Raw genomic sequence first — 12,525 nt, 5'->3', positions numbered from 1 at the left:
CCCAGGGAGGTTTAGCTGGCACCTTCATTATACAGCTCTTCAACCAGAAGATGATTAACATCTTATGCCCTTTTAAATGAGTTTGCGGGAGGGGGATTACTGGTTTGTTTTGTTCTTGTTATTATGTATTAAATATTTTATCTTGTATTTTTATGCTGTGAACCGCCTCGAGATCTACAGATGAAGGGTGGTATACAAATTTAATAAATAAATAATAAAAAAAATGTGAAGATTGATGCAAAGGAAAAGAAATACACGTATCCAATCAAATTATGAAGATCCATATTCACTTGCTAGACCAGGTAACCTAGGCAAACCTGCATCTGTATCACTGGTGCAAATATCATGCATTTTGGAAAATCAAGACCCCACTTGACGAAGGACAAATGCCAGAAAATACCAATATACCGGTAATTAAAGAGAGCCAAGGAAGAGCTACAAAGCAAAGGAAGACTTTAAAGAAGGAAAAACCTTCTCCAAATTGATGAAACGGAAGAACACAACTCTAGCAAGGTAACTATAGTTTAAAGGGCACCAAGATGTCTGTTTAAGAACACTCAGTAGCAGCACTAACTCAGGACACAGAAAAGATTAGATGAAGGTCATAAAAGCAACCCTGAGAAACCTTAATTTAAAAATTCTATTTGTTTCAACACAGACACTACTGAAGAAAATTAACCACCTAAGCTACAACTTCGTCAATACAACAGAATCATACATTCATGTAGAGGGAATAAAGGGAAAGGAAAGGAAAATCAATTAAATAGTAAGAAAGCATAAGAATCAGGTGTCACTTAAAATCTGAAATGGCAAGGCAATTTAACTTTTAACAAAATGTTAGCCCCTATCAGACAATAGAAGGTAGCCAGCATAAAACTTTCAAAAAGGACCCAGGGAGCTATCAGTACACAGGACATCAACCGAACATTTGACAAGCATTATGGGTGGAAACCACCAAGGCAAGAATTGTTAAAAATAGATGTACATGCCATGCATAGAAGTGTCAGCACAGCTTCAGCAAAGTAAGTAACATGCCACCAAACTATCTGAATCCTCCAAGGGTTTCAGCAAAATGAACTCCATATACTGGGTTTTTCAGAATATTTTTTTATGAAAAGTCCTTCCAACAATTTCCAGTGCAATTTGGCTGTAGCCAAAAGCATTTTAATCACAACCCTCAACATTTTACTCTAACATTGTTTTTTCTGCATGTTTTGGAGGCTTTGTACAGTTCCTTTGTTCACAATACATGCATAACTCCTCTAAGTTTGACTGAATTATTATTTGCATTTGGGGAATGTGTGAGCCCCATTTGATACTGCTGACTCTGCTTGATATGCAAAATAATTAAGAGGAAGAGAAAACTAAAACAGAGGCCAAGAGCCAGACTCTTTTATGGGTGTAGTTTTCCAGCACCTTATCTTCCAATGACATATAGTTCACCCCTGAAAGCTGCTCCTGAAGGTTTTGCATCCTCCACAGCAAGATTTAACATGGTGATAGGAAAAACTGATATCCCCCATGCCAAGTGTAATAAAGTTCTTTCAACCAAAACAATGCAGAGCAAAGGTCATCACTCCTGCTTCTAATAGTAGTTTCTAGGTCATTGTGCTAGGCAATAAGTCAGCTCCTAGTAATCAAGATCTTCTGTAAGACAACTCAGTACATTTGTTTCTCTGAGATACATTTTGACCAAACTTCCCTTTGCAGTACAAGACTGATCTGTGGCACCAACCACTGAATAAGATTGGTATTCTATGCAAGCTTTATTGCCAGCTCTTACATCAAAGGCTCTCTTATATACACTGCGCCTTGATATCATCTGATGTATTCATTCATGAAAAGCCTCTCACCAAAGAACCAGCAGCCATCTGAGATATATATATATATATGATTATCTGAGTCAGCCATATCTATATAAGATCTGTCTAACAATTAGGTTCTAAGTAGGTTTGTTAACTGCTGTTACTTTCATCATTTGGACTGACTGGGTGTATGGAGTGCCTTAAATTAGCAGAATCTTGGCTGACTGAACATTTGTAAGGGTTGTCAGTAACTAGTGTTTGGATAACCCCAGAGTAACATGTAGCCCAGCCTTCTCCATGTAGTCCAGCAACATCTGGAGGAACACAGGTTCACAGTGCCTGGCAAGTAAGGTGGGTTTATAAGAGTCCTACTGAATTAGCTAAAGTCAGTTTTTAGTTTCCTTTATTATTTGCAATGCTGAGACTACTTCAATGCTACACTACTTGCTACTGTAATAGGAAAGACTGTCAAGCTAATTATTGCCATTTAGAATATCTTTAGATCAGGACTTCCCAAACTTGGGTCTCCAGCTGCTTTTGGGCTACAATTTCCATCATCCCTGACCACTGTTCCTGCTAGCTAGGGCTGATGGGAATTGTAGTCCAACAACAACTGGAGCCCCAAATTTGGGAAACCCTGCTTTAGATGTATAGTCACTTAGCATGGCCGTGAAAACAACTTCTGGTCTAACCCAATCCAGATGGGCAATGTCAAGTTACAACTGCCTTTTCTAACCCTCCAAAAGTATTTCACTGCCTTAAAGAAGGGAAGGGGACCCTGTTAACTGCCAGATAGTTGGACTGTAACTCCCATCACTGTTGGTGCTGGGTGGAAATGATGTGAGTTATAGTTCAGCAACATCTGGAAGTCACCCAGTTCCCAATCCTTGCTTTAGAAGAATGAGGCAGAGAAGTGGCTGGCGCTGCAGCAAAAGGCTGCTGTAAACGCCCCCTCAGAGGCACCTGGTTGGGTGCCTGCCGAGGGGCGTGGGCGCCAGCCAGGTGAGATGAAGAGGCAGGGGGCTAACGCCCCTGCTAGGGGCGGAGCTCGGGCTCCCGCCCACAACCACTCCCCTCTCTTCCAGGGAGGAGAGTCTTTATAGTTCAGCAACATCTGGAAGTCACCCAGTTCCCAATCCTTGCTTTAAACTGATGATTAACACAGAGAGAATGTCAACTTAAGATTTAATTTCAGGATATGCACCAAAGTACACATAAGAAGTTCCAGTGAAACACACTTATTTCAAGAACACTATTTAAAGTTAATATTTTTTAAATTGATACAAAACATTTGATGAGATTTTGTGACTTTATTGTTGTATCTATCCCATTTCATTTATTAACATCAACATTCCAATGAAATGTTTTTCAAGAGCCCTATTGATTATCTACTATGTATAGATTCAGACCATTGTATTACCATGTGTGTACAAAACTCACAGGCCAGTGACATAAGAGAATGACTTATTCAACTGGATTTTGTGTGACAAAAGACAATCAGACAAACACATCACACATTTGACAAAGATGTAAGATTGGCAAACACACCACAGGGCATTGTATCAATGCAGTGTCAATTTGCAGAACTACTAGCCTTTACTAAAATCCACTTTCATAAGCAGCATATTGCACTATGGCTCCAGCTTTCAAGTTTAAGAAAGGAACACGAACACTATCATAAGGCAATGATTCTGGGGATTGCAACATGTTCTGGTAGCATTTCAATCCCCCCAACACACTATTACCACACAAGTCAATATATCATTTGTCAGTTTACAACATTTAAAAGTGTTCATACCCTTGAGACCCCCACTAGATCCCACTATGCCTTTTTCTCAAAACTCTAAACTATGACACCGAACGGATATCATATTCCATATTTACATGTTTTTACTTATCATACATACACAGTGCACCCTCCCCAAGTAGGCTAAAAATGATTGAGAAAGTGAACAAGACACAAGAAGTCGTCTAAGGTCTAAAATCGGCTTATCCAACAGCCCCCTAGATACTTCAAATTCCATATTCATGCTATCTGAAAATACTTTCTCTCCAAACATAATTTTCGCTTGTCCTTTTTGCAGCAATCAACAGCTGCATACTAATAATGTGCTATGATCTACAAGTTGCTTCGATAATTTAAATCTTGTCCAAATTCATCCCTAGATGCACATCTTTCCACATATGTCATTTATTTATTCCAACAGTATTTATATAAAGCATAATTTTTTTTAAACCCTCTAAGCGGTATGCATAAAATGATTTCCTCTTATCAGTGTTTTCTGACAAGGAATTATTTTCAATGAGCTGTTAAATAATATCAAAAAATTATGTATGAATACATATCTAACACTGCAATTCATTAATAAAGCTTGCAACACACCTGCTTAGACACGTCTTCATCAGGATTTTAGGTTAATACGTGAGACATCATTTTTTCTTCCACACAGCCATTCCCTTTAATGAAAGGGAATAGGAAGTTAATTAATACATGATACTAATTTATTGCCATTTGTAAATACAGCTGCTTCATTTAGAAGAAACACTATTGTACCAATTTTACAAGAGCTATTCAGGCTTTTCATAAAGATTTTTGGCTTGCAAAATTTGTCCCAGTACAGCAGACAGTCACTTCTTCAAGGTTCTGTCAGTCTCCATATTAAATTATTGACAACATAAAGATGGTCAGAATAATGATCCATGAGTAAAACTCTAGATATGATCAAGGCTCAGCTGAGACAGTGTACATACAGTGAAATATTGAGATGTCACTGTAATATTAATATACAAAAGACAGCTACTAAAAAGAACATTTAACAAAATAAAGTGGCCTATATATCCAAAACCAAACTCCATTATCATTCAGGGCACAATGCCCTGCTGCAATAAACATCTAGCTCTAATTAATAATTTCCAAGGAGTCCACAAACAGCAAAAAGGAGATGGTTGAACCGTCTACCATTTTATCAGCTTATATCTCAAGTGCAAGATTATTAGAATGACAGAGAACAGTAGCTAGCCTTTTCGAAACAACCCCCCACTGACATGATAGAAGCCATCAGCCATAATAAGAACATTATGACAGTCATCCAATAAACAGATACTAGTGGTTCAAATACAATATACCAGAATTTGCTCAAAGCTTCCTCTAGTCCAACGGTCTATTTATAGTTACCCTGCTTCTGTTCAGTTTCCAAAGGCCCCTCCTCTTCCTAAAGCCAATAAAATGAAGTTTAATGGATGGATGTAATCCTGAGCTCTGTGCAGCAGAACTGGAAAGAAGCTCTGCAGCACCAGTCATCCAGATCGCTGCACCTAGCTCGAACAGGTGAAAAGGAACCACACAACCAGATCACCACCACTGCTTCTACCACGAGCCAAACGTGATTATCTTATACTGCTGTGTCGTCAGAGCATTAATTTAAATGACGCCCGCCCTTCCTTCTGTCAGCAATAGCCACAACCAATTGGCGGAAAGCCAGAAGCAAGTCCACTCCATTCAGAGCCCAGCCCAACTTACAACAAATGACATCCATGCAGGGGTTTTTTTTCCCCCCATTCACATTTTGTGCCTTAAGTAAAACTATTTCAACTGCTGTGGCGTGAGAGGCTCCCAAGGCATTTCGAAGAGTTAAAATCCAAAAAATTGGGGGGTGGGGGTGGGTTAGTAGGTGGGAGAAAGCTACGCTCTACAGTTTCGTAAGGACGAAGCCGATCACACCAAGAAAGCATGATCAAGCCAAAGAACCGACTGGCTCATTTCCCCTTTCCCCTTGTATAGAAACACCCTGGGCACTCAAGAATTGCTACCGTGGGGGGGGGGGGGCTCTGGCACGTTGCCACCCGCAACCCCCCACCTCGCTGCATTTGTGGCGGATTGCAACACTTACCTACCTTCTCCCCCCCCTTCCAGCCTCCCTTCCCCCGCGGCCAATCCACGCTCTCGCCCTGCCTCCCGCCCTCCTGAGCTCCAAATCCAGCGAGGTGACAGCACCGCCGTGGCAATGGCAGCCCACCCACCCACCAACCACCCTTCCCCCCCCTCCCTTTCCACCTTCAGTTTCAATGCGGATCGCAGCCACCGGTTTCCACCACCACCACCACCCAGAAAATAAATTAATAATACAGTAAACAGCCCAACAAAATACGTGCCTTTCACCTGGTGGAAGAAGCCCAAGGTTTTTGGGGAAGGGAAAGAAGAGCGCGCGGGAGCGACTCTTGGGTGGGTGGGATTTGTCCCCACGCCGCCCCGAGGATTTGTTGGAGGAGGCGGGGTGAGCGAGGGAAGGGGGGGCGAGGAGGAGGAGGGCGGACAGGATAATCCCGCAGAGGGCGGGGAGATAATCCCGGGCGGGAGGGAAAAGATTATCTCCCCTCCCTCCCCCGGCAAGTATTTTCTCCTCCTCCTCCACCACCGGGGATAATCCAGGGGAGCGCTAAGAGAGGAAGGGGCCATACGAGGCCCGAGAAAAAGGGCGGGGGGGGGGCCCGAAGAGAGGCGCCAGGAGCCCCTATGGCACAACGGGGAGGAGGGGGGAAGAAGGGTCTTCTCTCTACCTGAGGGAGCCCCTCTCAGCCCCAGGCAGGCGAGGCGAGGAGGCCGCCCCATGGCTCCCTTCGCGGTGAGAGGAGAGTCACGGGGCAGCTGCCGCCTCCTCCTCGTCCCACACGAGCCTCTCTTTCCTCAGCCCGAATAGTAGAGAAACTCCCGGCTCCACACACAAACACCCACACACACACACACACACGGGGCGGGGGGGGGAGCAACAGGACCGCCGCGCCGCCCCTCCGCGTGGAGAGGCGCACGCGCCCCCGCCCGGCCCCCGGCACAGCTCGCGCCGGACTGTTGAGGAGGCAGTTGCTGCTGGGGCAGTTACCGGCGAGGCGGCCGTTGGTTGGTTCGTTGGTTTGGAACGTTGGTCGGTCGGCTGCCTTGGCCTCGTCTCGCTCGCGCCCCCAAGCGCGCGCGCGCTCACACCCTCCGCCTCCTCCTCCTCAGTGGGCGCCGCTCTGCCTCAGCCCCATCTAACGCTCTGGAAGTCTCCAGCCAGGAGCCCGCGAAACCGCCACCGCCACTACCGCCGGCAGCAGCAGCAGCAGCAAGGCGCACGCGCGCGCGTAGAGCGCTCCCTGCCTCTTGAGAGAGGCACCGTGTCTCTCTCACGTGTGTGGCTCTGTGAGCGCGCGCAACTCCCACAATACACGCACAGAGGAGAAAGCGGGAAGCCCTCGCGCTCCCTCTCTCTCTCTCGCGCCCCCCCCCCATGGAGACGCGCGCGCGCGCGAAAGTTTTCCCTCCCGTTCGGCTCGCCAATTGATCTTGCTGGGAGCGAGCGAGCGAGCGCGCGGGAAGGACGGGGAAACCCCACCCCTTTTCTTCGAAGGCTCCTCCCTCCCTTTAACCCCTTATTATTATTTTTTAACTACTCGTCTTGGTGTTGGTTGGATCCAGCCTCGCTTCTCTTGGGAGCAAAGGGTTGCCTGACTGAAGGAGTAAAGCGCTGCAGCTTTTAATATCTAAGTAAACGTGGCAAGAATTTCACTGTAAATATGCCTTCTTATCAGAGGCTCCCCCCCCCCCACTGCAGGGCGCGATGTGGGGGAAAGGTAGCTCGGGTTTATGTAGGCTGCGGGCACACCGTGCATTTAAAGCGCATGGCTTCTCCCAAGGAATGCTGGGGGTCGTAGTTTGTGCCCCCCTTCACAGAACTACAGTTCCCAACACCTTTAAACTACAGTTCCCAGGATTCTAAAGGGAGAGACTGTGCTTTAAATGCGTGGTGCATATGCAGCCTAACCTCCCTCACAGAGTTGCTGTGAGAATAAAAAGAGGAAGAGGGAACCACCTTGAACCTGTTGTTAGGACATAAATGGTGTAATACTAAAAATAAAATGAAAAATTAAAATGATTGTTTTTATCTGAGCTAAGTGAGAATGTGCTCCTGTTGTTCATGCAGTACTTTTTTTTACTCCCAAGACCAAACGTATACTCTCGACAATAAGCGCTATTGATTTCCATACAGTTGACCTTCAAATGGATTATCACTTGTTCATAGTTTGTGTGGATGATCTTGCAATACAGCCTGTTTGTTTAATAATAATAATAATTAATAATAGCAATATTAGCATTAATAGCCATGATAATAACAATGTGTTATAATGTTACTGTATAACAAACAAAATCCAAATGGAAAACCCTAGGCTACATGAATTACGAATAACAAATATGAGGCTTTCTTTCCCACGTTTAAAGATCCAGGAGGATTTTCATAATCTATGGAAATGGTATTAAAAGCAGGGAAAGAGTCTGTTCTTAAAATCAGGAAACAACCATGAGGTAACAGAGTCCTTTTTCTGTTTTAGTACAGTATAGCTATACTTCCTGTTCCTATATCATTGTATACTACAGACTGGCTTCAACATGTTTTCTGACTAAACAGTCACAAATGCATTGGTCTCCCCCTTTTTTCTTGTTCAGTGAGGTCCACGCCCCAGGCCTGTGTGCCAATCTCAGATTGTCACTTCTACTAAAATGGCAGACAGGTGTGCTTAGTTATTGATCTGCAGTCCTTTGGGGGCCCAATATGTTCGTTTTAGTGCATATCTTAACCTGATAACCTCAACAGAAATCTTTAGGGAAACAAAGTTAAGGGCTTAGAGGGAAATTTGATGAAAAGCTCTTGTGCTGTGAGCCTCTGTGCATTTCTGTGTACTGAAGAAAGGATTTGGCAGCCCAGTACAACTGATTTCAATGTGGCTTTTTCCTGAGTGTGTGCAGGACTGTGGCATAAGGCTCATGCAAGAAACAGAATTTATTTATTTACAAAATGCATGTAACCATCTCATCAATAAATATCCCCATAGCAACTTATGAGCAAGGCAATGTTAAAAATACAATACACGGCAATTCCCAAACAATAATAAAAGACAAAAACAAAATGTTCCTTGTAACAGATACAGTTTGCAACCCAGATTTAAAGCAGATGAGAGGGTGGCTGCTGTACACTATCCAAAACAATTAGCTCTGTCTTGGTGTGCATAGGACCAGAGATATGGAGGGCAAGGGAGCTGCTGCAGTGACCTGTAACACTGTTGCCATGTTTGCCATTCTGTCAGAGAACAAGCAACAGTACACTTGTAGCAAGTGCAAGATGGTTGTCTTGCTGGAAGAGAAGGTGTAGCAACTTGAGACCCGCCTAGCCACACCTCAAGCAACAGTATAAGTAGATAAATAGGTAATGCTGCGGCGGGAAAGTAAACAGTGTTTCTGTGTGCTCTGGTTTCCATCATGGTGTCCCATTGCTCCAGAAGCGGTTTAGTCATGCTGGCCACATGACCCAGAAAGCTGTCTGTGGACAAACGCCGGCTCCCTCGGCCTGAAAGCAGTCACCTTTGACTGGACTCAACTGTCCAGGGGTCCTTTACCTTTTACTTTTTTTTACCTGGTTTAGTGCTGTGCCTTCCTGACACAGAGATTTGGAGTCTTAATCCTACCCAGTGGGCACAAGTTAGTTAGGATGACCCTGACCTTTGCTGAAATTAACAAAACCAATCTTCCCTATTTTTGCCTTTGGGAATGGCCATACTGAGAGTCATTTCTATTATATACAGTGGTACCTTGGGTTAAGTACTTAATTCATTCCGGAGGTCCGTTCTTAACCTGAAACTGTTCTTAACCTGAAGCACCACTTTAGCTAATGGGGCCTCCTGCTGCTGCCACGCCGCCGCAGCACGATTTCTGTTCTCATCCTGAAGCAAAGTTCTTAACCCGAGGTATTATTTCTGGGTTAGCGGAGTCTGTAACCTGAAGCGTATGTAACCCGAGGTACCACTGTAATATTTTAGCAAAATGTTTTGAGATACCAAAATGCCCAGTGAAGTTTTTAGAAAGAACTGAGACTCAAGGACTTTTGTTGTTGTTGTTGTGCACTCACTGTGGTATTCATTATATTTGCCTTAATAGGACTACTCTGCAACAATTAGATTATGGACTGCAGCCAAGTGCACTCATTTGCCTTTTACTCTCTCGCATTTCTCTGCAAAATTTGGCGGCATTTGAGAATAACCAAGCACAAGTGTGTGCCCTACCGCATCGTTCATGCTGACACTAACAGCAGTATCAACACACTGTACTAGAGAAAAGGCAGAGCCAGTGACCAACAGTAATGGTACCAAGGAAAGTATCCAAGCAGAAGAAAGGAGCTAATCATCCAAACAAATGGCCACAGCGTAGCATTCATGGCTCGGGAATGAGTTTGATCCATCAAAAGAAAATCTAAACTGTCAAGTGAGCAAAAATAAAATCAGATGATGTTTCATGTTTCTATTTCCATGCCAAAACGCCACTCTTGTTGGCTCTTGTGATGGCATTTAAGAATGCACAGAGACATGGTAATGAACTTTATTGAGAGAACGAGATCACAGTGAACATATGGGGCTAAATGCACCCAAATGCAAGCAGTTTGAACAACTCTCATTAATTTTGATAGCTGGGTTAATAAAAAACACACCTGCATGTTCTCCCACCAAAATCTATGAGACTATGACTGTAGTCCTAACCCTGTTTACCAGGGAGTAAGCCCCCTTAGGACTTATTTCGGGCCAAAGAGGTGAGGATTGTGCTGTTAAATGAGCTGAACTTGAATGCATCCTTACTTAGCCTTCATACTGCAGTCAAAGAGGATGATACATATTGACAGACTGGAACTCAGAAAGTGTGGCAGGGGGAGAATAATGAGGTGCAGGAACACAGCCATTCAGGATTAAAGTTCACTTGCAAACAAAATTTATTACATATTGATTTTAATTTGCTAGGCAGCAGTAGCCCTTTCCACCTGACAACAAACAAGCTGAATTTCGCATACCTGGAGTCTCAAAAGGTACAGATTTACATTTGACCTACCAGAAGAAATTGAAACAGTAACCAACCCCTAACAACCCTTTTGTAGATTTGAAAACCAGGAATATAAAGCCTTGCTGCACGTGAGCGAGGCCTGTATCAAGGGACTGAAATATTAGATGCCTATGTGGCAATTGCTTAAATTACAGTAGCAACTGTGGCTCCGTGATCTGTGCTCTGATATTGTGACTGTACTAAATCCACTGGAAGGCTCTGCCGGCCCAGGACATCAGGGGAAATGAGGAGCATGGGATGCAGACAAGGAAAAATAATGATTTTCTAGTAAAACAAGCAACATTCTTTTAACCATATTTTTGTAAAAAGAAATCAAGTGTGAGTTGCTTTTTAAAAGAAATATCAAACAACTTTTCAAACATCAATTATTTAGGGGCTTGAATCGCCTAGGGATTTTTGCCAAAAATGTTAAAAGTAAAGGGACCCTTGACCATTAGGTCCAGTCGTGGCCAAGTCTGGAGTTACGGCGCTCATCTCACTTTACTGGCCGAGGGAGCCGGCGTACAGCTTCCGGGTCATGTGGCCAGCATGACTAAGCCGCTTCTGGCGAACCAGAGCAGCACACGGAAATGCCATTTACCTTCCCACCTATTTATCTACTTGCACTTTGACGTGTTTTCGAACTGCGAGGTTGGCAGGAGCTAGGACCAAACAATGGGAGCTCACCCCGTCACAGGGATTCGAATTGTCGACCTTCCGATCAGCAAGCCCTAAGCTCTGTGGTTTAGACCACAGCACCACCCACATCCCTGCCAAAAATGTTACGCAGTATATACATTTTCTAAATACACCTGGTGACCATTTTAGGTGCACCCAATTCATGCGCAATTGCCAATGCATGCCCTTTTGGACCTGGAAGAAGGCAGCACAAGGGTGGAGTGGGGCGTAACAGGGTGGGGGGCACTTATATTCACTTTGCCGACACGTGGAGGCCAGGAATGAAACCCCCATGCGAAATTTTCACTGCCTGTAAGTACATAGCAAACATTCCCATTAAAGCAGTGGTGGGCAACCTCTAGGCCACAAACCAAATTGAGCCCATCAGACATTCCTCTACCAACCATGCTCACCTATTCCTACACTTGATGTTATATGAGTGGGGCAGGTAAAGACACTGAGGCAAAGAAACCATTGGGAGTCTTAAGGGAGTCCTTGGCAAGCAGGCCGCAACCACACTCGGAAAACCATTTACCTTTCTGGTGGCTTCTCCTCAAAACGGATATTGTAGAGCTGGAAAAGGTGCTGAATAGAGCAACCAAAATGCTCAAGCTCCTCTCTGAGAAAACGTTACAACACTGGAGCTTTTTAGCTTTGAAAAAGAGTCAACGGAGAACCCGAAAACTGTCTATAAGGCTATGCATGGTGTGGGGAAAGGGGATAGAGAGAAGCTTTCCCCCCTCCCTCATAGCGCAGAACACAGGGAAGATTTGGGACAGAAAAAAGAACATGCTTTTCACACAGTGCATGGTTAAGCCACCGAATTTGTTCTCACTAGATATTGTGATGCTTGCCAACTTGGATGGCTTTAAAAGGGTAATTAAGCATATTTATGGAGGATTAAGCTATCAAGGACCACTAGTCATAATGGCTGAACATACCCAAATACTATCCCCACAAGTGGCGATAGTGCCACCCTGGGCAGCTTGCAGCAAAATCTAAAAACACAATAAAACATCAAATATTATAAACTTCCATATACAGGGCTGCCTTCAGATGACTTCTCAAAGTCCGATAGTTATTTATCTGTTTAACATCGGATGGGAGGGCACAGGTGCCACTATTGAGAAGGCTCTCTGCCTGGTTCCC

The 12,525-nt window shown here is 44.2% G+C and overlaps 1 protein-coding gene and 1 long non-coding RNA gene across 11 annotated transcripts in view; one reads left to right on the top strand and one right to left on the bottom strand.

Annotated features, from left to right (window-relative positions):
- PALS2 (protein associated with LIN7 2, MAGUK p55 family member) overlaps positions 1 to 6,955 on the bottom strand; it is a 40,602-nt gene extending 33,647 nt beyond the window's left edge. For 4 of the 9 annotated variants that reach the window (XM_079948017.1, XM_079948026.1, XM_079948020.1 and 1 more), the window contains exons 1-2: positions 6,683 to 6,955; positions 4,189 to 4,262 (exon numbers count right to left, since the gene is read on the bottom strand). The gene's annotated coding sequence lies outside the window, so the exon portion shown is untranslated. Of the gene's footprint in view, positions 1 to 4,188; positions 4,263 to 5,957; positions 6,080 to 6,362; positions 6,635 to 6,682 lie in introns of those variants that run through there. The other 5 variants (XM_079948019.1, XM_079948021.1, XM_079948022.1 and 2 more) reach the window with 3 other exon arrangements.
- A 267-nt stretch (positions 6,956 to 7,222) lies between these two features.
- LOC307199926 lies at positions 7,223 to 10,121 on the top strand. 2 transcript variants are annotated; one of them, XR_013832263.1, is made up of 2 exons: positions 7,223 to 7,349; positions 9,769 to 10,121. It is a non-coding gene; the product is annotated as an uncharacterized lncRNA (long non-coding RNA). The 2 variants fall into 2 exon arrangements; XR_013832264.1 differs by lacking the exon at positions 7,223 to 7,349 and adding an exon at positions 8,051 to 8,142.
- The last annotated feature ends 2,404 nt before the right edge of the window (positions 10,122 to 12,525 follow it).

This window comes from Podarcis cretensis, assembly GCF_951804945.1.
Source record: "Podarcis cretensis genome assembly, chromosome: 12".
Taxonomy (NCBI): Eukaryota; Metazoa; Chordata; class Lepidosauria; order Squamata; family Lacertidae; genus Podarcis; species Podarcis cretensis.
Note: the sequence above shows the minus strand (reverse complement) of the source record. Positions and strands in the feature narration are given on the sequence as shown.